Raw genomic sequence first — 27,633 nt, forward strand, 5'->3', positions numbered from 1 at the left:
AGTAGTCTAAACCCCGGCAGGCCCATACTACGACGGCTACAGGCCCTATCGAAAAACCACATTAATGATGATTAGTTAGGTTAAAGAGGACGAAAGTGTGTGCGTACCTAAGGTGGCAAGTGCTGCGGTGGCTACTAGGCCTGGGCAGGCAGCCAGGCACTGACTGTCAGTGAATCTGAATGAATCACTAATTGATCATAATCATATCCAGTTAATCGAATCTTCAATGTGGAGCCGAGCCGACGGAGGCTAGCTCCTAGCTGCCCGCCGCCCGGAGGGCCCTCCCCCTACCACCACGGTGATCTGACGACCCTGACTGTCGGGCGTGTCACTCTCCCCCCCACCACGCTCCAAAATAGGCAATGATGGCATATTGGCATCGCTAGTTGGTTAGCACAACAGCTACTAGTACTACAGTTAGTACTTAACTTACACTGCATTACCTGTGTGGTGGGCCTGCCATCAGGGACTAGGGACACACACTGGCTGCACGCACGGCCTTTCTTTAATAACTGATTAGGCCTTGAGCTGCTTACTACTACCAGACAAAGTACTGCTACTTACTGGCTGATTGATGCCCTCAACGCAATGCCACGGTCGTTGGGGTCGGGCCGACTTGAACGTGATGACTTTTGGTGAGCTGCTGCGGTGGTTATGCCGGGGTGTGGCAATGCAAAAAAAAATCTGCCACAGTGCCGCACAGCCCCTACCCCAATATAACCAAAATCCAGCCCTATTCAGTGTACTCCGGCCCTGCGGCCCGCCCACAGGCAAGTGGCTAAGACCACCGCTGCGCGCAGTGTGGTGCCGCTATCAAAACAGTTATATATTTAAAATGTATTTATGAATAATGAATTTCCTCTGGGCTCAGGGCAACAGGGTCTCAGGGCAGCAGGCTAAGTGTCTAAGTCCCACAGCAACACTTTTAACCGCCGGCGCTGTGACTCACTCAGGAGATGTGAAAAACACACAGCGGCTGCACAAGATTACAGTAGTAAGTTAAATTGAAAAATAAATGTGACTTGCGCAGCAGATGCCTACTGTAGACTGTAGAATGAAAGGTATTGATCCGCGGGGTCTCAACCACCTACCTGCACTTTTTCAGGTGGCCCACCCCAGGTGATCTCCTCAGTCTCCGGTAATCCAGAAGGACAGTCTGTTCTGAAAGCAACTCACAACCAGTACTGTTTTCTTTTCTTTTGCTCACACAGACAGTATACAGTAGTGAATCCCAGAGAATCCAATACAGTTTTAACACTATGGCTATGTTTTTATGCATACAACTTGCTACTTTACAAGCATATGGATTTAGCACTGTGGTATTATTTTACTGCATTTAACGGGATACTTTACAAACCTGAACATTTTGGAAGATAAATTACTGTAAAAGGTCTAGGAGGAGCACACATGCTTCTGTGCTCTACCTTTGCGATCATGCGATCATGCCAACAGGGCTAATAGAATGTTACAGTATAAAATATAATAGGAGCACAGATGAGCACAGATGAGCTATGTCCTATGTTTTCACTGCAATTAATGTGATGGGCCCAGCGGCAGCTTGCACACATTGGGGTTGGTGGGGTGGGGGAGGGGATGGAGTAAGGCGGTGTAAGAAAAAAGTACCTCCTCACCGCATTTCTCCACATCATCTTTCCTCCGTGTCGGGAAGCACCCAGGCTTTGAAGCTCCCCTGTGCCAATTACAATGCTGCAATGCAGCGTTGTGATTGGTCTGGGCTTCATGGTTCGGCGATCAGCCAGCGACTGGTAGCCTGGGCATGTTCTCCACCCACACTGTAATGTAGCTTGGGTACAGAACATGCAAATTGTGCATGACTGTTTGGCCGACCTCAGACAGCTGGCCAAACAGTCATGTGCACTCAGTATGCCCACCACTCCTCCCCCTGCTTTGTTTGCAGAGCAGCCTCGCCCCCTCAAAACTGCCACAGCAGGGAAAAATAAAATGATAATAACATCAAGTTATTATTATTTTATTTTTCCTTTATTTCACTGCTGCAATGCAAAGCAATGGAGCGATGCTCCTCTGCCTTAGCGGAGGAGCCGCCACAGGATGTACCCTAAAAAACCTGCATTATTTCATCAGTATTTATTTGATATATGTCTTTTTGGTATTTTATGATTCATAATATAGAGAGCTATTTTTATAATCCTGCGTGGTCTCTCTTTTTGTGGTGTATACATTGTGTTACTGGGTGTATGTATTGACCAAGCCCTTTACACATTGGCTCTGTAGATAAGCCTGCCTGCTCTATGCCAAGCTACTAGAGCGTAAGCACAGGTTATCTTGGTATGTATCTGACTTACTCTGACCAGAGTGGTGTGTTCTGCCTGATTTGGGTGCCTAACCTAGGCAACCAGAAACCACATTTCTATCACTGAGATTCAGGGATGGGTCTATATTTTTCTAATAGTCACTGCAGTGGATTCAATTAAAAAAAAAATTGTGGGATGTTTGTTATCACTATGGAGAGTGTGACCTCCAGTTAGCATATTCGAATCCCAAAGAGAGGTGAATGTGCATCTATGTATTCCCTGCAAGTCACATTTTCCACAATAGTAGGTAATAGCTTCATGGATTGCTCCAGTTGCGCCACACATATCTGTCTTTTAGTGTATGTTGCTCTCTTTCTCTCCTCAAGTATGATTTTCTTTTACATTATGTACATCATGTCACATGATTCTCAAAGAGGAACACAGTACCCTGCTGAGAACACTCTTATGTTAGCAGAGTATGACAAATTTAGGATGTGTTACACAGAAAATTGTTGCATGAGTGAGGTCCTATTGAATTTTCTTTAGAAAAAAAAGACTGATAAAGAAGTGAAGAATTTTTTGTTTTTGTTTTGCCACATTACTAAAATATCCAAAGTACAGTTATGGGCTTATTTATGAGAAGCTTGTGCCACCGGATTGTCACTTTTTCTGATGCTCTAGCCACACAAAATTCCCAACTGTATCTATGAGGACACACAAAGCCACTTTGCCTAACTTTGTATGGCCTCATAGGTACTGAGTAAAGCAAATTAACGCACCAAGGAGGCATTCCATGGGCATTGCAGTGGGGTTTCCCACGCAACACCCATTCATTACTGTAATCAATACTGTCAATGGGTTTGAAGCTCGAATGCTATTGAGTCCTTACTCAGGCTATGAATGTTGAATCAAAGTTTTGAATATGAGAAGGTATAGTAACCTGCATCTGGGTACTGCATAGCCCTTTCAATATAATCAGTGCTACCCATCTAGGCATGCACTCCCTATACTGATATTTGCCCCAGGCTCTTCCACATTTGGACTCAAATTCATTGTTTTTTCATCATCTTTGATGTAGGTTACCAATTGGTACGCGTCCCAAATCAAGAACTCACTGATATCAGTTTGATTGTCTCTTATTCACAAGTTACATTAGGGGTTTGTCTTTCTTAGTAAAAGGATTCTCCACCACTGGATATTCCAGTGGCATGCTTCATCGTCGAGTCCTCACCCAGATACTGGCTGTATCTGGGAGGGCTCTACCTTGTACCACAGGGTGCTCTTTGTGATAGGAAGGGTATGATAGGTTTGTAAAGTGAAATAGCCTCCAAGAATACCCCCAAATATGTATTTATTAAGGTATCTTGTGGCAAGATTAAAAACAAATAGATGGTGCTTTTGGAGTAATTAAAAGGACCCCAGCGCCTGAAAAGGTCTATATGTTTCAGCCATCTTCAGTGGCAAAAAATATCAAATGGCTTTTTTCAGGACAAATTACCCTAAACCCTAAAAACACAAAAGTGTAATAATATGAGTGAATAATATTGCTGCACACTTTATGCTAAGCAAGAACCTCACATGCACTATTCTCTTTAAAAGTCTTGCAATTCATACAAACTCCAAATGAGGCACTTCCTCATATAAAAGGGTTTGTAATAGGGCCACATGAGTCTTAGAAACTGGTGGGCAACAAGATACTCTGTACCTTGGAGACAACAATTTAGGTATTTTGCATGCAAAATCCTTTGGACGAATGTGTGACTACAGGGTTCCCCCGTCTCTCAGCAAGTATCTGCACACATTGGTGTGTCTGTGCCTGCAGCCCCCTGTCCAAACCGGCCCCTCATGACAGTGGGACTGTTTGGTAGGGAAGAGAAAGGACACTGCTTGTCCCTAACAGGGATGGTATATGTGACAGAGGCGACCCTTCTGACTATTACTGCAGGCCATCAGCTAGGCTACTGAGGTGTAATCAATGGTATGTTTAAAAAGAAATAGAGAAATTGGAGGACAGCATCATTATTTTTCGATAGGGGTACACTTCCCATGACTGAAAGAGGCAGAGTTTTCCAAAAAGTACATAGTGTCTCGTAACACATTCAAGATTCCATATGTATTGCCAGCAAGGAGATCTGGATTTGGGTGGACTTCAGGTACATAAATGTGATAGGTGCCAAAGACATACCACATGGATTTGGGTGGACTTACCAAAGACAACAAGAAAAGGTCAGTTTAAAAAAAGATGCCTACTGCATCCCATCAAAATGAGAATAGACTTGGTTTCCCCAGTTAACACCTTGGCCGCGGCGGTAATGCCACCGCGGCGCTGAGAGGGAGGGGGGTCGCGCAGCGCCGCCATGCTTGTCACGGAACCACTCCATCACGAGCCACGGGCGGGCTGTGCTTATGACGGAGTGGTTCTGTCACGACTCCGCCCACTCACTAATTCGCCCGCACAGGCGGGGAATCAGTGCTGCGTGGGCAGAGCGGCCACGGCATGACGGAACCACTCCGTCATGAGCAGGCGCCACCCGTAGCTCGTGACGGAGTGATTCCGTCACAAGCATGGGAGGGGTTAAATCTGAGGTCTTCAAATCCACCAAAGTCTTCCAACATGGTCATATTATACACATTTGTGCAACTAGGTCTTTTATTACCAGTAAAATATCATCAGAATATAGAGATGGCAGGTCTAATTCCTCAGATCTCAAGCCCTTTTTTGAGTCCGTAGTTTTGGAAATCTCATGTTAAAATTTCATGACCAGAGCAAATAAAAACAGGGGAAAGGGTGCACTCCTATCTCATTCCTCTCCTAATAGTCCGGTATGTAGAGTAAACGTAGACCGGTTTGACCCTGCCTAATGAAGAAAAGTACAGCAGTTCCTCCATTCTGGTGTTTGTAGGCCAAACAGCATTTTTTCCAGCAAACAGATCTGACCACCCCAGCAAATCAAACACATTTTCAATATCAAAGATGGACACCACAGCCATTGATCTGTCTTCTGAAAAAAAACTCCTTAAGGTCAGGGATTAATCCATTTTGGCCCAGGTGTACCAAAGGGGTCAGGACCTGGACCAACTTGGTTTATATTGTTTTGCCCAGACTGTTATAATTCACAGTTATAATTGAGACAGGTGCAAACAAGGTGGCTGTCTCTCAAAATCAAGCAAAGAGAGAAAGTAAAGAAGAAAGGGACAACCCTCAATTCAGTCAATCAAATCAACAGATAAAATAGCTCCAATTTTCAAGGCTGCACTAATTTTTAACCAATTGTAATTAAACGGGGACCGCATTCTCACTAAACATGAAATTTACTTAATAGTTATGTTTTAGACATGTTTCCAGCAGTCCTAAATATTAGCCACTGTAATGTAAGTGAGTCTGAACAGTGACCCCTTTGATCCCAAAATAAATAAGCATTGGCATAGCCAATAGGTCTCGCTTTTGGGACCTTATAAGTATTTAGTTTTGCAGCACAAAATCCTTGGTGCAACAACAACTGTTGCTTGGCCAAACACTTATAAGGTCCCAAAGGCAAGACATATTGGCTTTGCCAATGCTTGTTCTGTCCTGTTGTGGGATCTTTTTGGCATAGTGTCTTCACTGGGTGACTGTTTGAAGTGCTACATAAATACTTTCCACATTGCCGCTAAGTTAAGCCTGACTGCTTTGTGCCAAGCTACAAGAGGGTTAAGCACAGTTTAGTATGGCGTTTGCTTGTAATTCAGCCTGACAGAGATTGTGGTTGCTGCCTGAGTATTAAGTGTCATATTTTTGCATTTGTTTCACGATCTGCTTCCCCTAGTTTTGCAAACAGGCAAAACTGACAACAGTGCCTTCTGACTCAATTATGCGCCATGCAAGCAGTATAAACGTGCAAAGGCGCGTTTGCTAGACTGTTGTAACAATTCAAAGTTTAATTATGCAGCATTACCCAAGCGCTTCTTAGTGTGTGCTTAAACATTACAATTTTGTAATCTGTATACTTACTGCATGATGCAATATGGCGCATGCATACATACTTAGCTAGATTGATGTTAAACTCATGAAACAGGCCTCAGAGGATTCTGAACACAGATTCAAACAGGTTTTGAGAAGAATACCTAATATATTTAGCCTGCTTATTTATTTAATGTTTTTGAATCGCACCAGACATGCTGCCGAAATGCCGCCTCGGGGCACTTCCTCGCGGGAGTCTCCTGGAAGTTTATATATAAACAGTCAAGCAGCTGAGCACAGCCTGGCGCTCTGCAGTCTGCGCAGCCTGTAATCTACACTCACACTTGCAGCCTCGAGTACCTTGTAAGGGTGGGGGAGGGGTTGCTGTAGGGCAGTGATTGGCATTTCTGTTTTTGACGTATTCGGGGACTGCTGCCATGAACTATGTTGTCAACTTTTCCCTGAAGATTGTCAATTACGCATTTGCTGGCTAGTTGGCAAGTGGCAACTACCGCACGGGTGCTTTGGGCCCTAATTTCTGTGAGGTAAATAGACCACCACCCCAGGGTAACCTGGGATTTGAGTAAACACCTCACATACTGAAAACGTGACTTTAAGAAACAGTTCACAACATCTCCTTCCTTCTTCATTTAGTTGCTTCCCTGTGAAAAGGATCCAAAAAAGAACCAGCGCGTGCCTCGCGCTGAAAGCAAAAAAACAAAAAAACGAAATGGGAGTGGAGGAAGCAGCGGGGGGAGGGGAGAGAGGAGGGGGCCTGCAGCTGTTTCCCTTGCGGAGCGAGCAGGAACCATATGTTAAAGCTCGCTCCCGCAAGGGACTCGCCAAACTTGCAATTGTTGCATTCAAAGCAATGCAATGCATGCACGTTATTGACTAAAAAACTGAATCCATTGCTAAAGGACTTTTTCCTAAGCAGCGCCTGCGCGCTGCGTAGGCGAGACCTAAAAATCTTGAAGACTGAGGCTCTGTGCTATGCAGTTTGTTCTTGGCGGTCTAACTCAGATTTTCTCATTGTATGAGAAAGTATCCAGATTTTCTTCATCTCAATGTATATGGCCAATAGCCTGTGATGTAATTGGTCTAGATGTGTCATAAACTCAAGATTCAATTGATTACATCCAGATGATTTGCCTCTCCTCATTTCGCTTAAGGCAGTTTTAATCTTGTTTAGAGTCACTCGTCCCTCTAGTACTTCAGATTGTTTGTAATTTAGGGTGGTCACTGTGGAAGCATTCTGGTCTTTCTTCCAAGTAAATTACCAAGGGTAATGTGGCCAGTCATACAGCGTTTCACACTAGGATTTAGAATTAAATATTTCATCTATCTCTGACTGGAGGCACACCAAGTCACATATATGATTCTCTATAGTCCTCCATTCCTTTCTAGTGTGTTCCATTGCCAGTAATGAAGCCAGTAGTCTACTGGCCTTATCCGCTTCTGAATGCATTCTGACAGAATATATCTTACAGTTAAAAGAACTTAATCATTTAAGCAATAAAGAGAGAACTTTTGGCTGCTTCTTTGTAGTAGATATTGCCTGGGTTTTATAATAGCACATGTGCATTAAAAAGAGGTATTTCGTAATGTTCATGTGTGTGTCCCATGCACATGAAGGAATTCCTTTGGGTATTTGCCTATGCCATACTGCATAACCAGGAACACGGGCACATGGCCCTGCAAGGGCTCATTACGTGTAAGCTACTTAGGATGTAGAACACATTTGGTGCTCCCTCTCTGTTTGCCCTCTTGAAGTACCCACGAGAGTCCAGCACTATAAGTGTCTTTGTGGAAGAACCTTGTACTGTGCAACTGATGAGGGATCTCGTTGCAACTGCAAGAGTGTGTGTTTTGCAATCTTCTGATACGAAAAAATGACTTTTTATATCTACAGTACTACTGATATAATAGAAGAACTCTCCTCTGCAATTGTTAATAGACCTATTACGTTCAGCTAGCATAATGTACAAGATTGCAGAAGGCCAACTTCACAAAAGAAAGTAATTGAGTATACAACTATGTACATGTAGCACTATGCCCATGGGTGTACATAGGTCCCTGGCTACCAGTATTGATTCAATGGAGGTCCACAGAAGTCAAAAGGTTAAGAACCGCTGAAATAGTTGATCTTTACACATTCTCAGTGTAACCAAGAAGGCAGCCATATGGCTGGAGGACACAGAGTAAATGTATTGGATCGGAGGTATACACCACAGAGACATTAAAAAAATGTCAGGTTAAAAAACAAAAGGTGTGTGAAGGATAAGTGTGCCACAATAAAGTTCTACCTGGCCATTGACCAAGATCTTCACTCAGTCCCTCCCCATTAATGTACATATAGTCTTCACAATGCTTCCCGGCCTACTGCATGGTCTGCCTGTTCCAGGAAATCCCAGCCTCAGGTCATATGTGTTCAGCAGAACTCTACATTTCACCTATCCCTTGAATCCCCACTCATATCATCCTGCACAGTAACAACAGCCCTTAAAGGCATATGTACCATCCCTGCTAGTGGCACACAACATTCCAGACTTCCTAGGAGTATGGAAAAGGCAAAAGTTGACCTGTTACATCTCACCTTATTACAGTTGACTTGTGTAGAATATTGCAAGCTGAAGCAGTAGCACTAGCATCTTGACCAGTGGCAGGGTTATAAACCACAACTGGCACAACTACACATTCCTGTCCTCAAGCCAAGTATGTATTACAACTATGATGGTTACAACAAAGCACTTGAGATGTATACAGCCTACATTTTCTGACTTGCCACTTGGCTTAGCGTATCTAGTCTACATACACTGAGATTACATTATAGGTAAGCATGGGCGGATTTTGCGAATTGGCAATCCGCGAAATTGCGTATTTACGGATTCGCAATCCGCAAAATCCGCGAACTCTCGCGAATGTGCGTTTTTTTTTGTGTTCGCAAGGATTTCTGCCAGTTCGCGAGGATTTTGTACCAGTTCGCAATCGCGAACTTACTTTTCGGGTAGCAACGGTCGCGAACATGTTGTTTCTACATCTGGTTCATCACAGCACCCTCTGTTTCACCACTGCCACCCTCTGTTTCACCACTGCCACCCTCTGGCTCACCCATGCCACCCTCTGGCTCACCCATGCCACCCTCTAGTTCATCACTGTAGATTATGGGTGGAAAAGCACACCTGCCCTGCCTCAACTGACATAAATGAATTAGGGGCTGATTAATGTGTTACTGAATTTGAACTTCCTGGCTGGAACCTGCTTCCTTATCTGTAATTGCTTTCTCTGAGCCTGCTGTGAGGGTCAGAGCAGGGTCATAGAATAGTTGCAAGTAGGCAACTGAACTCTGGAGGGGCCCCTCAGGAAGCACTACAGGGAATGGTTACTAATGATAAGATTGAACTTTTGCACCTGCTGAGTGCTTTCAGTTTTGCAAAAATCCAAATATCCAGCAGCATCCACAAAAAGTAATCCTTCCAGGTCAAGATCCCTGGCACCTGCTTCCTTATCTGTAATTGCTGTCTGTTGCAGTGTAAATTTTTTTAACAGGACCTTTGTTGTATACTTGTAGCTGTTCTCTGAGCCTGCTGTGAGGGTCAGAGCAGGGTCATAGAATAGATGCAAGTAGGCAACTGAACTCTGGAGGGGCCCCTCAGGAAGCACTACAGGGAATGGTTACTAATGATGAGTTTGAACTTTTGCACCTGCTGAGTGCTTCCAGGTCAAGATCCAAATCAAAGTTACCAGCACATGAAGAAAGCACTGAGAGGAGCCTGCTGGACAGGAACAGGACGTTGGAGACTGTGGGGCACTTCCTTCCTCCCACCCCCCCCCCCAAAATGGACTCCTTGCAAAAAAAAAAGTGCAGGCAAATGTCAACCTGAGGAGTTATTCTAATAAAAATCATAATTTTCAAGGTTTATGCTGCCTGCTGGTGGATTTCTTGTGCGAAATTGCAAATTTTGCAAACTCGCAATTGCGAGATTGTCGCTGCCCGCCGCATCTACGTTTTCGCGAGTGTTTACTCCCGCGAAATTGTATAGTATTCTAGTTGGCAAGTGCGACCAAGCAAAAAAATCGAGCGGAACGGATTTTACGCTCATGCTTAATTATAGGCACAGAAGACAGGCTGCATTGAAATGACCCGAAAAAAAATACATTCTCACTATTCAATTTTCACCTTCCCTGACCCTATATTTCGAGCCCCTTAGCAATCTATCAACTCCTTCATATCAGTAGCATTGCCTGTACTTGCTGCTCTTTCCTTTCTCCCAAGACAGATGATGGAGCCTGGCAAGTCAACATTCATATCAACCTTTACTCATCCATTTATGTCTGCACACATTTCATAACAGTAAAATTGTCAATAAGTCATCCACAAAGAAGAATCTGTTAAGATTTGTCAGCAGAAGAGGTCACGAGTGAATAAACATATCTGATATTAATGTGTTCATTATAGAACGTAAATTCTAGACTTTGTCAACTTAGGTATCAAGAATAATGGAGCTACCACAGGAGAGGCGCGCGGACAGGGTCTTGCACGCCATGGGCAAGAAAACCATAGACCCTAAGCCCCCCCGACAGGGAACCATGGACCGGTACACAGCGGTGCCCCCGCCCCCAGAGAGTGAACTGCCTGGAGCGAGATCGGACACTGCCCTGCTGATGGGAGCCATTCAGGCATCCCGGGAGGCCTTGGAGAGTAAAATCAGGCAAGTCGGTACAGAGGTGACGCTCCTGCGGCAAGACCTCCGAAACCTGGCCAAAAGAGTGACGACTTCGGAGACCAGGATAGGAGATGCTGAGGACACCATACAAGACTTGAAGAAAGATATGGCGGCACTACAGTCATCACACAAACAGCGTACGTGGAAGGTGGAAACGCCGAAAACAGGGCAAGATGCAACAATCTCCGCTTTGTAGGTTTTAGAGAAGGAATTGAGGGGGCCAACATGGCGGAATTTCTGCACACCTGGCTTCTTCGCACTTTCCCGCAGGACAAATTCTCCACGTGCTTTGTCATAGAACGGGCGCATCGTGCGCTGCTGGCAAAGCCCCCGGCGGGAGCAAGGCCTCGACCGGTCATTGCTCGCTTCCTGAATTTTTTGGACAGGGACATGATTCTGCGGGAAGCCAGAACAATGGGGGACATCCGTCTTGAGAACGCACAGATCGTGATTTTTCCGGGCTACAGTCAGGAGGTGCAGAAACAGCGGCGCTCCTTTGACTCGGTCAAGGCGAAACTGAGAGACCTCCACATTCAGTACATGCTTCTTTTTCCAGCAAAATTGAAAGTGATCTACAAGGAGAAAACGTTCTTCTTTCAAAACCCGGAAGAGGCATGGCAGTGGTTGGAGGAGCGCCCCCCCCCCCCCCCCTGACGCACCATGTGTCCGACCTTCAGGGGACATCCAACAGGGAAACCCCGGGGAAGGCCCGAGGGGGATTACCAAGGCCGCAGAGACTGAAGCAGCGACATGGCGGCTGCAGCATGGCGGTTACCCCCTATCCTACATCTGGAAAGGAAAGACGGCGGAGCACGGCATCACTTGACTCTGGTCGAACATCGGGATCCCGGTTCGGCTGCCTAGCCAGAAAAGCGCAGTCAGACGGGGAGAAAGGGCCCAGGGGTTCTTCATCCGAAGGAGAGGAGCTGGAGGGACACTCGCCGCATCTACTGGTGGTGGCTATCCGGGATGTGGAACAACGGAATACGCAGGAGGTGGGGGCCTTGCAGGGGGACCCCCAGGACTCCAATTTGTGATGTTGGGACAGTATCAGCTGATCGAGCATTGACTTGGTGGCCATGGAGCACGCACGTTGGATACCCCCCTTTTTGTTTATTTGCTTGTTTTGTTCTTTGGGATTGATGGTTTTGTGGTTTTTACCTGCCTGTGCCTTAACCTTTACATGTTTTTCTTTTAGAGGTTTAGAGCGGGTTCTTTTTGGGGTTGAGTCGGGGTGGGATACAGACCTCCTTCACCTGTATAGTATTTTTCTTGCCTCTAGTATGGCGATGGGACTGGAAGGGAGGGCGGTGTGGGGGGGGAGTGCCCGGGGTAGTTGTGCAAGGTTAGTGGGGAGGGGAGGGTGGGCAAGTTTGGGAAGTGGTTGGGGGAGTTTACTGTTGTCTTTTTAAAGCATGTCGCAGATAGAGGAGCCGCATACACCTGCATACCACCCACCCAACACCGACTGACGCAGCAACATGATGGGACCGATGTTTCCTGAGATGGTGGGAGGCCCTGGGGCTTCTACGCAGGATAATGCCACGGTCAAAATCCTTATGTGGAATGTGAACGGCCTGGGTAATAAGATAAAAAGGGGGTTGGTCATGGCCTTTATTAAGAGGGCGGCCCCAGACACAGTCCTGTTGCAAGAGACACACTTACAAGGCACAAGATGTGGGTTTATGGCTAGGGGACAGTAAAAGGTGCTGGCACATGCAAGATACACGTCGGGATCCAGAGGGGTTGCCATACTGCTTAAGAGGTCTCCCCCTTTTATTGTGACACCAACATGGACGGACCCCCAAGGTACTTATGTGGGGATCACGGGAACATGGAAACACCAGAAGATAACGGTAGTCTCTGTCTACGCACCACCCAAACTTCAGGCTAGAAGCCTAGCGGGGGTCGCTGACATCCTTTTGAATACACCAGACATACTGCAAGTGGTGGGAGGTGATTTCAATGATGTTATGCGTGCCCCCTATGATAGGTCAGGCGACCGGACGGACTCCAAGGCACTGGCTCCCTTGGCTAGGTTCATTGACACGATAGGGCTGACGGACCTATGGAGATGGCTCCACCCGGACGACAGAACTAACTCTTATTTTTCGGGGGCCCATAAGGTATATTCTAGATTGGACTACGTCTTCCTTCCCCACCATGCTCTTAGTGCAGGCAATCAGGCAGAATATCAGGCACGGGGAGTCTCGGACCACGCGCCACTTTTGGTGACAACAGGAACGAGACGTAGGTCAGGAGATAGGACCTGGCGACTGATGGCATGGGATCTTCAGAACAGGGACCTGTTACGGGGACTTAGAGCAGACAAGAAGGTTTACTTTGCTGAGAACTTGGGATCGATGCAGTCAGGGGTGATAGTGTGGGAAGCCTTTAAGGCGTCATGCGCGATAGGGCCCAGAATAGGCTAGCGTAGAAAAAGAGGAGAGTATAGGGTGAGTTACAAGACCTGGAGACACGCATCCTAGAATTAGAGCAGAGGCACATAGTGGATAAACGACACAGTCCCTCAGAATATTAATAGACGCACAACACCATTATAGGGCACTGGCGACGGATGAGGCCAAGACGCAGGCACAGGTGACCTTGCATAGGTTGTATGACGTGTGAGATAAGTCGAGAAAATTATTGGCGTGGCTAAGTCGTAAAGAGCAGAATGCGAGATGGATGGAGCAGGTGTTGGATGTACAGGGTCATATCCAATGGACTGATGCTCAGATAGCACAGGCATTTGTGGCGTATTATGGAGAGTTCTATGAGTTTAGGGACTTGGGCTCGTTTGCGAAGATAGGGCAATATCTGGAGTCCATTGAGACCCCCGTCTTGATGGAAGATCAGGTCAGTCTAGAGGAGGAGATAACGGTGGAAGAGTTGAGGGAGGCCATGATGAGACCCAGAGAAATCTCCTGGCCCGAATGGGTTCCCCATAGAATTTTTCAAAAAAACGGCTGACCTACTCTCTAATCATTTACTGGCACTGTTCGTGGGGGCTGTCCAGGAGGGCGTGCTGCAGCCGGATTTACGAATGGCCACAATTGTACCCATCTATAAACAGGGTAAGCCGCCAGAGGAGAGTGCGTCCTATCACCCTATCTCACTTCTGAATGTGGAGGTTAAACTCCTGGCGACGATTTTGGCGCTGCGATTGCTCGACTCTGGTACACTTGGACCAGACGGACTTTCTGTCCGACAGGGTAACCAGGCTAAATCTAAGGAGGACACATAACTGGCTGATGGAGGTAGGTGACCGGGAGGAGCCCCACGTGTTTTTGTCATTGGACGCGGAGAAAGCATTCGATGCGGTCCATTGGCCCTTTCTCGAGGGAGTGTTGCTTAAGTTTGGTTTTGGACCGAAGTTTATGAAGTGGGTTAACCTCCTTTACACTGATCCACGAGCGAAGGTCAAGATCAATGGGGTGTTATCAGCAGACTTTCCCATACGGAGGGGGACCCGACAGGGGTGCCCTCTGTCTCCGCTGTTGTTTGCCCTTACCATAGAAATAGTGGCATGTGAGATAGGCAAGAGAATGTACAATGTAAATGTAAATGTAAATGTACATGTATTTATATAGCGCAAATCACCGACCCGGTATCTAAGCGCTTGCTTAGGGAACCCGTCCTGGTATTCCCCTGTGAGATACCCTGGCAGGGTATCCACAAGGTGAAAGCCAGGCATCCCGCCGCGAGGGGCCGTAGTGGAGATTAAGCAAGCTATTGCCCAGAGTCGCAGAGTGTGACCCCGTGAGTTGAGTAGGCACCGGAGCGAGAATTGTCGAGTCCGTGGAATTTTTTGAGCCCGAGACCCGCCGAGGCGGGGAATCGAACCCTGGTCCACGGCCGATCTCAGCTTCTGGGTCTGCCACCTCTAACCACTGAGCCACGCTTCTGTGAAGGGGATCACAGGGTTTAAAGTGGACCGAGGCAATGCAGTCGAGGAAAAAATCTCGGTTTATGCGAACGATATCCTCCTATATGTCACCCACCCAGAGATTTCAATACCATGTCTATTCACTCAATTGGATCGGTATGGCTCCCACTCGAGATACAAGATAAATTGGCATAAGTCTGTCCTGTACAGCCCCAGGGGAGAGAGTGTGGGACCTGCATTCCCGGTTGCACTTCGGGCAACGGTGGAGAGGTTTACATACCGGGGGTATTTGTGACGAATGACCGCTCAATCTGGTACCAGAGAAACATCCAGCGGATCCTCGCACATTTTGCTGGAGACGCTGCCAGATGGAAGACCCTCCCCCTCACGATTCTGGGTCGGGCGGCAATGTTCAAACTGATAACCATGCCAAGGTTCTTGTACGCCCTGCAAAACGAGTATTTTCCCCTCCCTCGACAGATCTTCAAAGAGATTAACGGAGAACTTCGGGCGTTGCTTTGGCTGGGGAAGCAGCCCAGGGTTGCCCTAGAGACTCTACAGAGGAATCAGTATAATGGGGGGATCGCCTTGCCGAATATTGAGGCATATTACTGGGCAGAACATCTATCGCCCATAAACGACTGGCTACACGGCCCAGCGGATCACCCAACTTATAGATTGGAGAGAGGGAAAATGATGCACAAAACGTATTTGCACTACTTATATGGAGGTAGGGGAAAAGAAAGGCTACTCTTGGCAACTCGTTTGACTATGGAGGTATGGGAGAGAGCAACCCGGAGAATTCGGTGGGTCCATAAACTGACTAAACAAACCCCGATATGGCACTGTACTTAGCTCAATGAACTGCATAAATTAAAGGGGTTCAAGCGTTGGGACGACATAGGTATCTCGGCTTTGGGAGACCTTCTAAAAGGGGGAACCTTGAAGCCCTTCCAGGCGTTACGAATGGAGTACGGACTACATAACTCACAATATTTGAAATATGCGCAGGTGTGCCATGCATAGAATGCTGAAGGGGCACTCTCGAGTCCGCTACCGGAGTATGCACCGTTGGAGGGCCGACTCCTACAGGAGCACATCCCGACTAAGCTAGTTTCCCTGACCTACAGGACTTTGATTCGTAATCTACCAGATGGCTTGAGGAACCTGAAAGAGACATGGGAAAGGGACCTGGGGGAATTGGATACACTCGACTGGGAGACCGCCCTAATGCACCCCAGGGAAGTCGCTATAAAGTCCCGGCTGTGACTTATTCAATTTAAAATCCTACAGAGAGTTTATTACGAGAGGCACCGATTACATCAGATGGGGCGGGCAGCTGACTCTGCCTGTCTGAGATGTGGGTGCGGGGAGGGAAACTTTTACCATAGCGTTTGGGACTGTCGTGTTATCCAGGGTTACTGGACAGAGATACTAAAGGAACTAAGCGACATACTGGAAACTACCCTCCAGATGGACCCCTGATTGGTTTTACTGGGCATAACCAGCGAGGTGGACCTGAGCCATCCACTTATGATTTTCCTCTTGCTGGCCTTTGTGGTGGCCAAGAGGGACGTGGCTCGGGCTTGGGGCGGGCCTGCATCCCCGCACATAGAGGATTGGAGAAGAGGTATGGACATATACATGGCAGTGGAGAGGGTCACATACAAAGCCAGAGGCTGCCCCAAGAAGTTCAACAGAGTGTAGGGGAAATGGAGAAGATACCATGGTCTGGACGGGGGATTAGGATAGAGAAAGGGTGGAGCTTTCTGATGTCTCGAGGGGAAGGGCGGATGTTTTGGATGTCTAACTGCTATACCGGCATAGCTGGCGAGGCCGGAATACCACAAGTACTGTTTGGCTATAAAACATTTGGGGGAAGGTGGGTGGAGGGTGGTGGGGGGCAGGGTATGGTGGAAGGCCTTATGTGACATGGTTGATATGTTATGTATGTGTTAAAAATACAAATAAAATAAATAATAATAAAAAAAAGAATAATGGAGCTATTATGCTACATTCATTACGAATGGCACCGTTAACCAATGTACATTATTAGACCTAGCATATTTTGGCGTGTTTCTCCTGTCTTTTTGCTTTCTAGCCTCCTGTTTTTAATTGTAAGTTGGGCTTCGTTTTGCTGGTTTAGTGCCTTTGCACACTTCCTCACTGTTGTTCAGTGTTAAAGTGCACATGCTCTTACTGTAAATTGTTTCCATTTTGGCTTATTTGATTTGGTACTAAGTCCCTAGTGTGGTGCACTGTGTGTGCCCAGGGCCTGTACATCAAATGTGCTAGGGGGCCTGCAGCACTGGTTGTGCCACCCAAGCAAGTAGCTTTTAAAAGGCTTCTCAGACCGGCCACTGCAGTGTGTGCACATAGTTTTAACTGCCAGGTCGACCTGGAAAGTGGCTCCACTTGCCAGGCCCTAACCATCCCAGTTCTTACATGTAAAGCACACCTCAGGTAGGCCCAAGGTACCCCAACGGGCAGGGTGCAATGTATGTGAATGGCAGGACATGTATTGGCATGTGTGACTTGTCCTGATAGTGAAATACTGTCAATTTCGTTTTTTCACTATTGAAAGTCTATTGACCCACAGGCTAACTTGGGAGTTGCTTAGTAACCTCTTATAAGTATAAACTTTCCATTTGGACATGATAGAGGAATGGAGTATGGGCTCTCTAACTTCAGAATTTAAGAACACATCTTTTTAGGGAGATGTTTTTTAAATTCTGTATTTGAAAATACCACATGTTGAAAGTAAGCATTTTCTTGTTCTCTGTGCCTCTGCTGGTTTGTGTATTGACTGTCAGGTTTAGGAGTGACAGGGGCTGGGGATGTGCATTCACTTTAGACAGCCACGAAGAGGGTTGAGGTGTGTCTTGCCTTTCCTGGGTGACTCATAGTTGAGCTGAATAGGCCTGGTCTGCATTTAGAGTTGTAGGAGGAATTTTCACTAGCACCTGAATATGCAGTATCTCCTCTGTTCAATGCTGTCTTCACCTCTTGTAGTGAAGCTGGGCAAGAGAGGGCAGAACTGGTTTGAACTAGTCTCAGAGACCCTTGCCACAAAGAGAACAAAGAGAAAATGTGGTATAAAAATTGGGGCCCTGACCCCAGGACTTTAAAACTCTTTTGGATCAAGGAGCCTGCCAAGACGAAAAGCTGGAGAAGCTGTGAGGAGGAATTACACTTTGCTGTGTGATTTGCGGTGTTAGCCTGCAGTGCCTGCATTTGTCTAGGGTAGTGAAAAGACTGGACTGAACTTTCTGCAACGTCCTCATTTGAGATTCTCCAAGGGCTTGAGGTAGAGCTTGCCCCTGTTCAAGAAGTCTCAGGAACAGCAAAGACTTCAAGTTCATCTGCTACCAGCACTGGGAACTGTGAGCTTTGTGCTGCAACAGATGAAAAAGAAACTCGATGCTGTAAATGACGCGCTGCCAGCTCTGTGTACTGAAGGCACTGCAGAGGGCACCGCTACATTTCACACCGCAACCCTTCTCTCATCAGCTACGATGCCCAATGCCACTACCAAGTCACTGCTTGCACTGTGAACCGTGGGCACAACACTTCTCACCACCTCACTTCACAACGCCACCTTGGTACCTCCGATGATGCCACTCCATGCTGACATCAGCGCCACTGCTTGCACAGTGGTTTGAGGGCACCATTCATAAGTTAGATGCCGCACCGCCCCATCTCACACCACAACCTTGGCCTACCGACACCAGTGCCATCAACTCCAGTTCATCAGCCAATGACAGCAACAACGACGCTGCTGCTTGCATCTTGACCTGCTAGCACCGCAACGGGTACCACCCCACTTTGCACTGCAACCTTGGTCTCACCGACACCACTGGATTCCGTGACTGAGTCACTGCCTGCACTTTGACCTGAGGGCACTGCATGCCGCACCACTGCTTTTCGCACTGCAGCCCCAATGCCAGAGCTCCTGACTTAAACGGCATGGAGTTCAATTTGCCACGTCTGTGACTTCAATGGCTGACAACTCTGCACGGACCTCCGGAACCAACGCCTGCCGATGCTGGCTCTTTGAGGCACATCACAAGGTCACCGACACCCTGTATTTCTAAAGGTACTGCTTGCATGTCTTCCCGACACCATAGCTGGTCAGCCAGAACTGTTTGGACTTGTTGTTCACAAAGCCGTGATAGTCCCGGACGGAGCTATCAACTTCAATTCAAGGAACTGTATTTTTAAGTCTAGTTTTTTTTGTGTGATTATTCTTAGAACTGTATGGTGGATTTTTATTTTTTTTGGTCTTGTTTTGGACAGATAAAATATTGGATATGTTCTAAAATTGCTGCAGCTGACCGACCTGACAATGATGCCCTTCCAGCTGTGACAGAAGGATGGTAAACAATACCATGGGGTTGGTGATAAATTCTGCTCTGCCGGGGGAGCTTGTAGAATTTTTAACACTCTGTGCTACGCTTGTAATGCGGAGGTACGGCCAAACTCCGCCAACCTCTACTTGGTGGAGTTTTTTCATACACGCTTCACCAAAGACAAGTTGGCGAGGTCAAACAACAATTGGAGTCCTCAGGCATGGTTTTCGGGTGTTGGATTTTGAACACCCGCTATTTAATTTCCTGTTTAAGCATGGTTACCATCAAAGTTGACCATGTGATGTAGATTCATCTAGCTCAGGCATAGAAAGGGATGTAGATGAATATTTGCAGGTGCAGTCTGCGTGTTTTTCTGAACACAACTACAGGGTATGATGGCTTTGCAGATGGGAAATATTTGTTATGTGAGTTTTGAGGGTTGATTGCTGATTTGTTTTTTTCATATAATAATGGGGGAATTCATGTGGCTTTTATGTAAGTTGGCTATGTTAAGCATGTGTGTGTGTGTGTGTGTGGGTGTGTGTGTGTGTGTGTGTGAATATGCAATGCATAATGATATATCTTTTTGTGTAAAGGTGCGAATTAAGTCATATGTGGTATCTGGACTTTTAGAACTGATTAAGAAATGTCTTAAATAGATGTGGGTGTAACTTTTGTATATTGCATTTGACCTACCCTCCTGTAGGTATGTTCTTGTATTTGCATGCCCTACCCTTTGCCTCACCTTGATTTTTCTTATGCTCCTTCTCCTTTCTAGCAGATATTTTGAATTGTATAACCACTCCCCCTTGCCATTGCAACATTTATACTAAAACAGGTTTACGTGTGTAGTTTTTGCACTTTCAGTGGAGTACCCTGCACACCAGCGATTACCGGCGCAGGTGTATATCTACTCACATAACTTTGAGAATTACATTTATTTGTTCAAATTTGTTTTATTGATTTTAGAAATACATTGCATCACTTGTAGAAGTCTACATTGGTATGATACGGGCAGATTGTGGCATTTGCATAACATACATTGGATCATTTAAATCGCGAATTGCATTTATAAGTAAGTTAACTAGTACTTAAGGAGTACTATTACACATACTTGTAAATGCATTTATGAATTACCCCCGTTGTGTCTGTGGAAGCAGTGAGTAGAGGGCCAGGTATGGCAGCAGAGCAAGAAAGGCTAGGCACAACCCTGCCCTCCCCACTGCAGAAATGCCATTGATTTTATACCATATATTTTAAATATGTGCTTGATTTTCAGAACTGAAAAGCAGAGGCACCTCTCTTTCATCAAAGTGTGTTTCATGCTGACTTACATAGTGCTGCCTACTGGTACTGGTTGTTAATTTGCATAGAACACTTTTTTTTAACAACTAGCGAGATTAGTGTCACTTGCAGCCAAGAAAGACATGAAATGGTTCTGTACATCATTTCTTTCCTTAATCATACTTGGAAACAATAAGCCATTACGAGGGCTTTGCTACGCAGCTAAACCAGGGGTTGATCATGATGGAGTTCCGGAAAACAATGATGTTTGATTGTAGCCAGCATGTCTGTATAATGATTTCCCTACTGCCTACAATTAAGCATTATGGAATCAATTCAATGTGTTTGTCTTATGATTAGCTCTGACATTTTATGTAAAGATAATGCAGTTATTTAAATTTTGACCTGATCTGTCTATCATGGACCTTCTCATCATTGCTTCCAGTAAATGTGCAGAATATTCATGTCAGCTAAACCTACTTGCAAAAGAATCCTAGTTCGTTGACCGAATTTGGGCCTGGTGTATAATGCAATAATTAATCGACCTACGACAACACAATTCCACACCTTCCCTACTGTTGCTCTACATACTACCCTTCTAAATCTAGCAATGTACACACTCTGGTATTGTGTAAAACGTCATTTTGGGGGGGGGGTAGGGTAGTTGTATACAGCGCGAACTAGACTTGAAGGTATCAGAGCGCTTTACATGAACACCAGTTGCGCTACAGACGAACACATTCATTTTAAGGTCGAGCCTAGAGGCAGCGTGCATACTCTGCTCGCTCTGCAAGACTGCTGTATTAGAGTATAGGAGCGAAGCCGCGCACACTCTTTGCCCATATTTTTAATTGGCTTATGTCATCGTCTTCCGTAAATGCTGCCTTCGGATTCTTTAATAGGCTTCTTAGTCTCTCCTTAGTACGGCCTTGTCTTCATTTGTATCCTCCCATGGCTAGTGGCACCTTTAGTTCGGTTGTTACACGGGACCTGTTATTTAGTCTGTAAGCACTATTTACCTTATTGAGTTTCTCTTTCTGCAGGCCGTACATGCACTGATTCAGCTGAAACCGCTTGTGTTTTTTTTAAGCAGCATGGCCTCCCCCGTAACACGGCCGCCTGCTTTTAATCACTTTAACCCAGCATTGTCTTGTGTCTGTTTCAATACCCCAAGTAAAATGGATTTAGAAATGATTATTGAATTATGTCATGTGAATTCCAGGTAGCACATAATCATGTACTAAAGGGCTAGAGCGGACCACAGCCCATCTGTGTTACATGTCATCTGCACTAAAGCCACCTGACGGGTTGCTTTCAAAACCCTGTTTTATTAACAACAACACCACCACCAATACCACAACCACCAATACCACCACCCCCAATACCACCACCAATACCACCACCACCAATACCACCACCAATACCAGCACCACCAACACCAGCATCACTATTACCACCATCAATACCTCATTTGCGAGAGTTTAAGCTATTAGTATTGTAAATGACAAATGCCTTTTATTTATGTTTTAAAACCCAAAACATAAATAAAAGGCATTGTCATTTACAATGCCAAAAGCTCAAACTTGCGTGAATGCGAGACCTATTGCATTGCAAATGCATGTTTGTTCAGCACTCGGAGATTAAGTGATTTGCCCAGAATCACAGGATGTTGAGCGTCCCAGCCGCGAAATGAACCAGGTTTTTCAGCTTCGAGGTCGAATGCTCTAGCTGTTAGGCCACATCCTCCATTTAAACTGTTTCATGCTGATGTGACTTTTTCCTAAACATCCTTATAACCTGACAAGGAATTTTCATACTTACTTTATTCCCTATGTTGCTATATGTTGTTCTTGCTGTGTTCTTCACAAAACTGTAATAAAAATTGCATTGAGATTAGTTAAAAAAAATACTGAGCACGAAGTACGAACTGTGAAGTTTCAAATCCTTAATTACTAAAGGTAGTCACCACTAAATAACAAAGTGGAAGGAACTGCGGTCGCTAATTATCAAACTGTGGATTGCATTTCGGAGAGTGTAGCAAATTGCAAAAATTGCTCTGGTAGGGCTAAGGAGATCACAACGAAGGAGTAGACAGCACAAGCTCAGAAAAGGCCAGGAACAGCATAGAAGAGGAGCTGGGAAGCCACATTAAACGAAGGATTTCAAAGGCATCATGACAAGCCATGGCCCAGAGAAGAGGAAGAAGAAAGGACGAAGAAAAGTCGAGCTTACGTTTAGTGAGAAGGCGTTGGAGGTAAAAGTTGAAGAATGTGTGGCTCATATTGAGGATTTTTGGGGAAAATTATCATTTACTGTGCCTTAAGCACTCAAAATGAAAACATAACTCATCATTCAAGAGAGGATAGACCCCATAGGATTTATACATCGTACCATTGATGGGATACACGCCTGCACTCCAGAACTCAGGAGATGCGCGCGAGCCCAAGGAAAGCCACTAGCTGACCTTGGGGCGGCCCTTTTTTAGTTCAAGTAAAAGTTTATTAGAATAACAAAGGTGTCATTACAGAAAAAGAAATGAGATACATTATCATCAAGAAAGCAAGGTAAATTAGGTTACAACAATGAATATCAGAAAGTAAAAAATTGCAGGGGAAAGAGAGAAAAAAAAAATGTAAGTGAGGCTAGAGATATAAGATATATGAGGCTGTGTAAATGGGGGTAAGACAATAAATATTATGTGAGGAAAAATAAGTTCTAAAGAGAATAAAGGAACGAAAGGTAATTTAAGGAGGTTTCGGAACCTCTTGCTGAAAAGGGGGCAAATGAGAGGAGCGTTTGGCACAAACATCAAGGTAAAGGGCAATAGGAAGCCATAAGGCGTGTCTTTTCGGGGCAAGATTAAGTGGATAGACAAATGCAGTATCAAGTCTATGATTATAGCATACATTAAACCACCAAGCTTTAAAAGTAATGTCATTTGAATTTTTCCAATTAACAGTGATCTGTTGGAATGCAACAGCTAGTAACAAGTCTATAATTTGAACATTTGAATCAACAGCAGCCCAAGAAGAGGAAAGTGAGCCAAGGAAGATATCAGTAAGAGAGAAAGGGATAGAAGTTTGAAATATAGTATGGATTTGGTTCCATACTTGAGTCCAAAAGATGTGTGTAAGGGGACAGAGAAAAAGCATATGAAAGAGCGTGGCGTTGGGGGTGGAGCAGGACCAGCAAAGATCCGGAACCAAGGGGAACCTCTTGTGAAGAAGAAAAGGTGTGTAGAGGAGTCGATTATAAGTGAAGAAAAGTGTTTGTGTGAGAGAAGCAGCTCTAGAGGATTTGCGGAGCTTAGTCCAAAGTTTATCCCAAAGGGAAGTAGGCCAAGACGTATTAAAGTCAGATTCCCATTGCTCTTCCACCGTGGATTTCGGCCGGGGTAATGGAGGTTTGCGAAAGGAATGGTAGATGGAGGAAGCGGAGGGGCCTGAGCGAAGTAGGGAATGGAGTGATGTAGTTGGGTTAAGAGAAACAACTGGAGGAGAGGAGTGAGAAAGGGTATCATAACAACCATAACTGCAATCCTGAGTAAGAGAAATTTGCGAGCAAAGGAGGAAGGGAGAGAAAATTCTCGGCTAAGAAGAGAAAAAGACTTGAAAACAGTTCCATGGAAGAGTTGGGAGACCCAAATCAGGCCCCGTTGCCTCCAAGTTTTCCAGTAAACTGGCTTCTGGTTAATGAGAATGCTATTGTTATACCAAATAGTGGGTTTGAGGAAATCAGTAACAGAGGAGGGGGGAACTGGAGCAGATGCAAGGAGTAATTTAGCAGTATGTTTGTGAATCGGAGTAGAAAGAAATTGAGGTTTGCGGGAAAAGGAGAGATATTCGGCAAAAGAGAAAGGAGAGAGAGAGAGACGTTCAAGTTCAGCCCAAAGGGGGAGAGGCTCAGTAGGATCTTTGAGCCAGAGGGAGGCTTGTTTCAAGAGGAAAGCCTTGTGGTAGGCAGGGAAATTTGGAAAATTAACACCGCCCTCTGATTTGGGGAGACGTAATCGTAGTAAAGACATACGCGGTTTTTTACCAGACCACAAAAAGGAGGAGAGGATAGTGTTGATTTTAGTAAAGAATTTGGCAGGGATAGGAACAGGAATATTTGAAATGGTATAGAGCACAATTGGAGAAAGCATCATCTTGATGGTGTCGAGACGACCCCACCAGGAGAGGTAGAGAGGGTGCCATCTGGAAGTAAGGTCTGATAGTTTTTGGGTACATTGGCTAAGGCAAAGTGAGATGGTATCTGATATAGAAGAGGTTATATGCAGACCAAGATATTTTATATGGGCTGGGCTCCACTTGAAATCGGATGCCTCAAAATCAGATTTGAAGGTGAATTTGGTAAGGGGAAGGATTTCGCATTTGTCGTTATTCAATTTGTATCCAGAAAGCCGAGAGTAAACGTTGACTTCGGCAAGGAAAGCGGGAACGGAATCAGAGGGATTGGAAATGAAGAGTAAAATATCATCTGCATAAGCAGCTAGTTTAACCTGCGAATGGGAAAGTGGAAAACCATGAATGTTCGGATTTTGACGTAGTTTAGAGAGAAAAGGTTCTAGGGCCAAGTTAAAGAGGAAGGGTGAAAGAGGGCATCCCTGGCGAACACCTCTGCCGAGGCTAAAAAAGGAAGAAATCAAGCCATTGGCGCAAACTGCTGCTCTAGGGTTCATGTAAAGGAAGGAGATAAGGGAAATAAAATTAGGGCCAAACCCAAACCATTTTAGTGCAGAGAAAAGAAAAGACCATTCCACTCTATCGAAAGCTTTCTCAGCGTCTAAGGCGATTGCAGCTAGGGAGTCACTAAAACGGGAAGACTTGGAAAGGACATTGAAGAGGAGTCTGGTATTATCGGTGATGAAGCGACCTTTAACAAATCCAGATTGTTCGGGACCAAGGAGGTCTGGAAGAAAAGGATCTAACCTGATGGCTAAAGATTTGGCATATAATTTGTAGTCGATGTTAACAAGTGATATTGGTCTGTAATTTTTACAATGTTGAGTGTCCTTCCCCTCCTTGGGTATAATGCAAATGTAAGCATCTGAAAAAGTGCCCGAGGATGCACCACTGGCGGCCCTTTAACCCCTTTGCTGCTTCTGTCGGCCAACGGCCGTCGCGAGCACTACCTCCGTAGTGCTGCACACGTCTGTTGGCGACAGGGCCCCGCCCAATCAATAAAACTGCTGCATGGCGGCAGAATTAGCACCACGGTTAAGCGGTTAATGAAACCACCTCCTACTACTATATAAACCTTTATTGTACAGTTTGTTAAACCCAAGCCTGGTTAACGATTGTCTTGGACGTTTCAACACGAGTGCTTTAAAAACTGCCAGGTCTGAGCATAGATATTTCATCAAACCCATTTCAGCTCGGAGTCAGACATTTTGCTTCGGACGAAGCTGAGCGCAATGATCGTAAATGACGTCCATTCCTCGAACAGCATTTTAGCACAATCTAATAAAATCATATCATGATTACAGAGTAAAATCGCAAAATGATTGAAATAAGGCAAAAGGCATTGCTGTATCCTCTATTATTTCACACTTTTGCAGTATAACACTCAGAGGCATACGTATGGCCGAGTGAGGTAAAACATGAGCAACGTTGGTTCAAAGACCAGTCCTAGAGGTATGCTACATATGTGGATTTTTTTTGTCGGTGAAAACAGAGACTTTGGCCATTAATAAAGCAAATCGGATACTTAAGTCGCTATCTGCATAACAAAATCAGTGAGTAATAGCTGATATGCAGGCCTTTCTGTTCGTTTCACCCAAAATTACACAGAGAAGGCAATATGTCTCATTGACAAAAGCTGGGCACACAAGGCCAGATGTACAAGCCCATTGTGCCACTGATGTGTCATTGTTTTAGACGCACTAGTGGTGCAGTGTGCCTGCCCATATTTACAAGGCCACATAAAATCACACAGAGTGACTTTTCATGGCCTTGTAAATATGGGCCCCTTTCATGCAGTCCTCTGCATGAAAGGGGCATTCCATGGATTTTATGGTGGATGTTCAGATGAAACATCCATGGAACCTGACACATTACCAGATTTACGCGAAGGAACGGCGCAACGAGGAGAAATACTTTTCTTTCTCCTTGTTTTTTGCTCTTTTCACATACTCCATTAATGATTGTTTTTGTGCAGGAAGGTGTCTGTTTCTGCTCAACAACAATCATCCCTGCAATGCAGACACCCTTGCACCATGGTGCAAGGTTGTCTGCTTTGCGGTGCAAGGGTGCCTGCTTTGCTGAGCGGCTGATGTTTCTGTACCAGCGCAGGCGAAAAGGACAGAAATGTGCCGTATCTTTTAGATACAGCACATTGCTGCACTTTTATTTTGATGCACAATATCACAGCAGGAATGCTTGGTGGGCTGCCGTGTGTCAAAATATAGTACATGAGGCCCACAATTCTTTATAATATGAACAAAGCCTACAGGCAGAGTATGGGGCCCGATTTACTAACATTTTGTGTCATGACTGCACCCAGTTTTGTGGCACATCCATGATGCAAAATGCTAGTAGATATTTACAAACCCCCGCAAGGGGCAATTTGCTCTGCCTTGCATGATTTTGTAAAAATAAATGTAACAGAAAGCAATGCCTTGCTTTACATTGTGTTACATTTAATTCTGGGAGCCATTCCATGGGTGGAACATGGGTGTTGCCGTGCAGGCAATCCCAAATTTACAAAAGTTTGACACCCTGAGATTGTGTGAAATCGCTGCGCATCCCAGAGGATGCCGTAATGAGCAGAGAAATCTCTTTTCCTCCTGGGTATTTCCTCTGTCTATGTGTGTTCCAATCTGCAGCACACATTGAAAGAGGAAAATGCCTCAAGCGATTCTTTTGTCCAGAAAGGTACCCCTTTCTGCACAAAAACTACTCTCCTTGTACGTTAGGCACCCTTGCACAATGGTGTCTGTATTGGCGGTAGGCTGCCTGAAGTGCGTTAGCACTGTGAGCGAGCAGAAGTGCGCAATAGCTTAGTAGATATGATGCTTTTCTGCTCCCCCCTTTCACGCAGCACAGCAAGTTGCCTTGCCACATTGCATTGCTTGAAAGGTTAGTAAATCTTTCCCTTACTCTCTGATATTTCCATATTAGCGCTACCTCCCCTACATCAAACAGACCAAACCATAACCGTAAATATTGAA

This window comes from Lissotriton helveticus, chromosome 4_1 (assembly GCF_964261635.1).
Source record: "Lissotriton helveticus chromosome 4_1, aLisHel1.1, whole genome shotgun sequence".
Taxonomy (NCBI): Eukaryota; Metazoa; Chordata; class Amphibia; order Caudata; family Salamandridae; genus Lissotriton; species Lissotriton helveticus.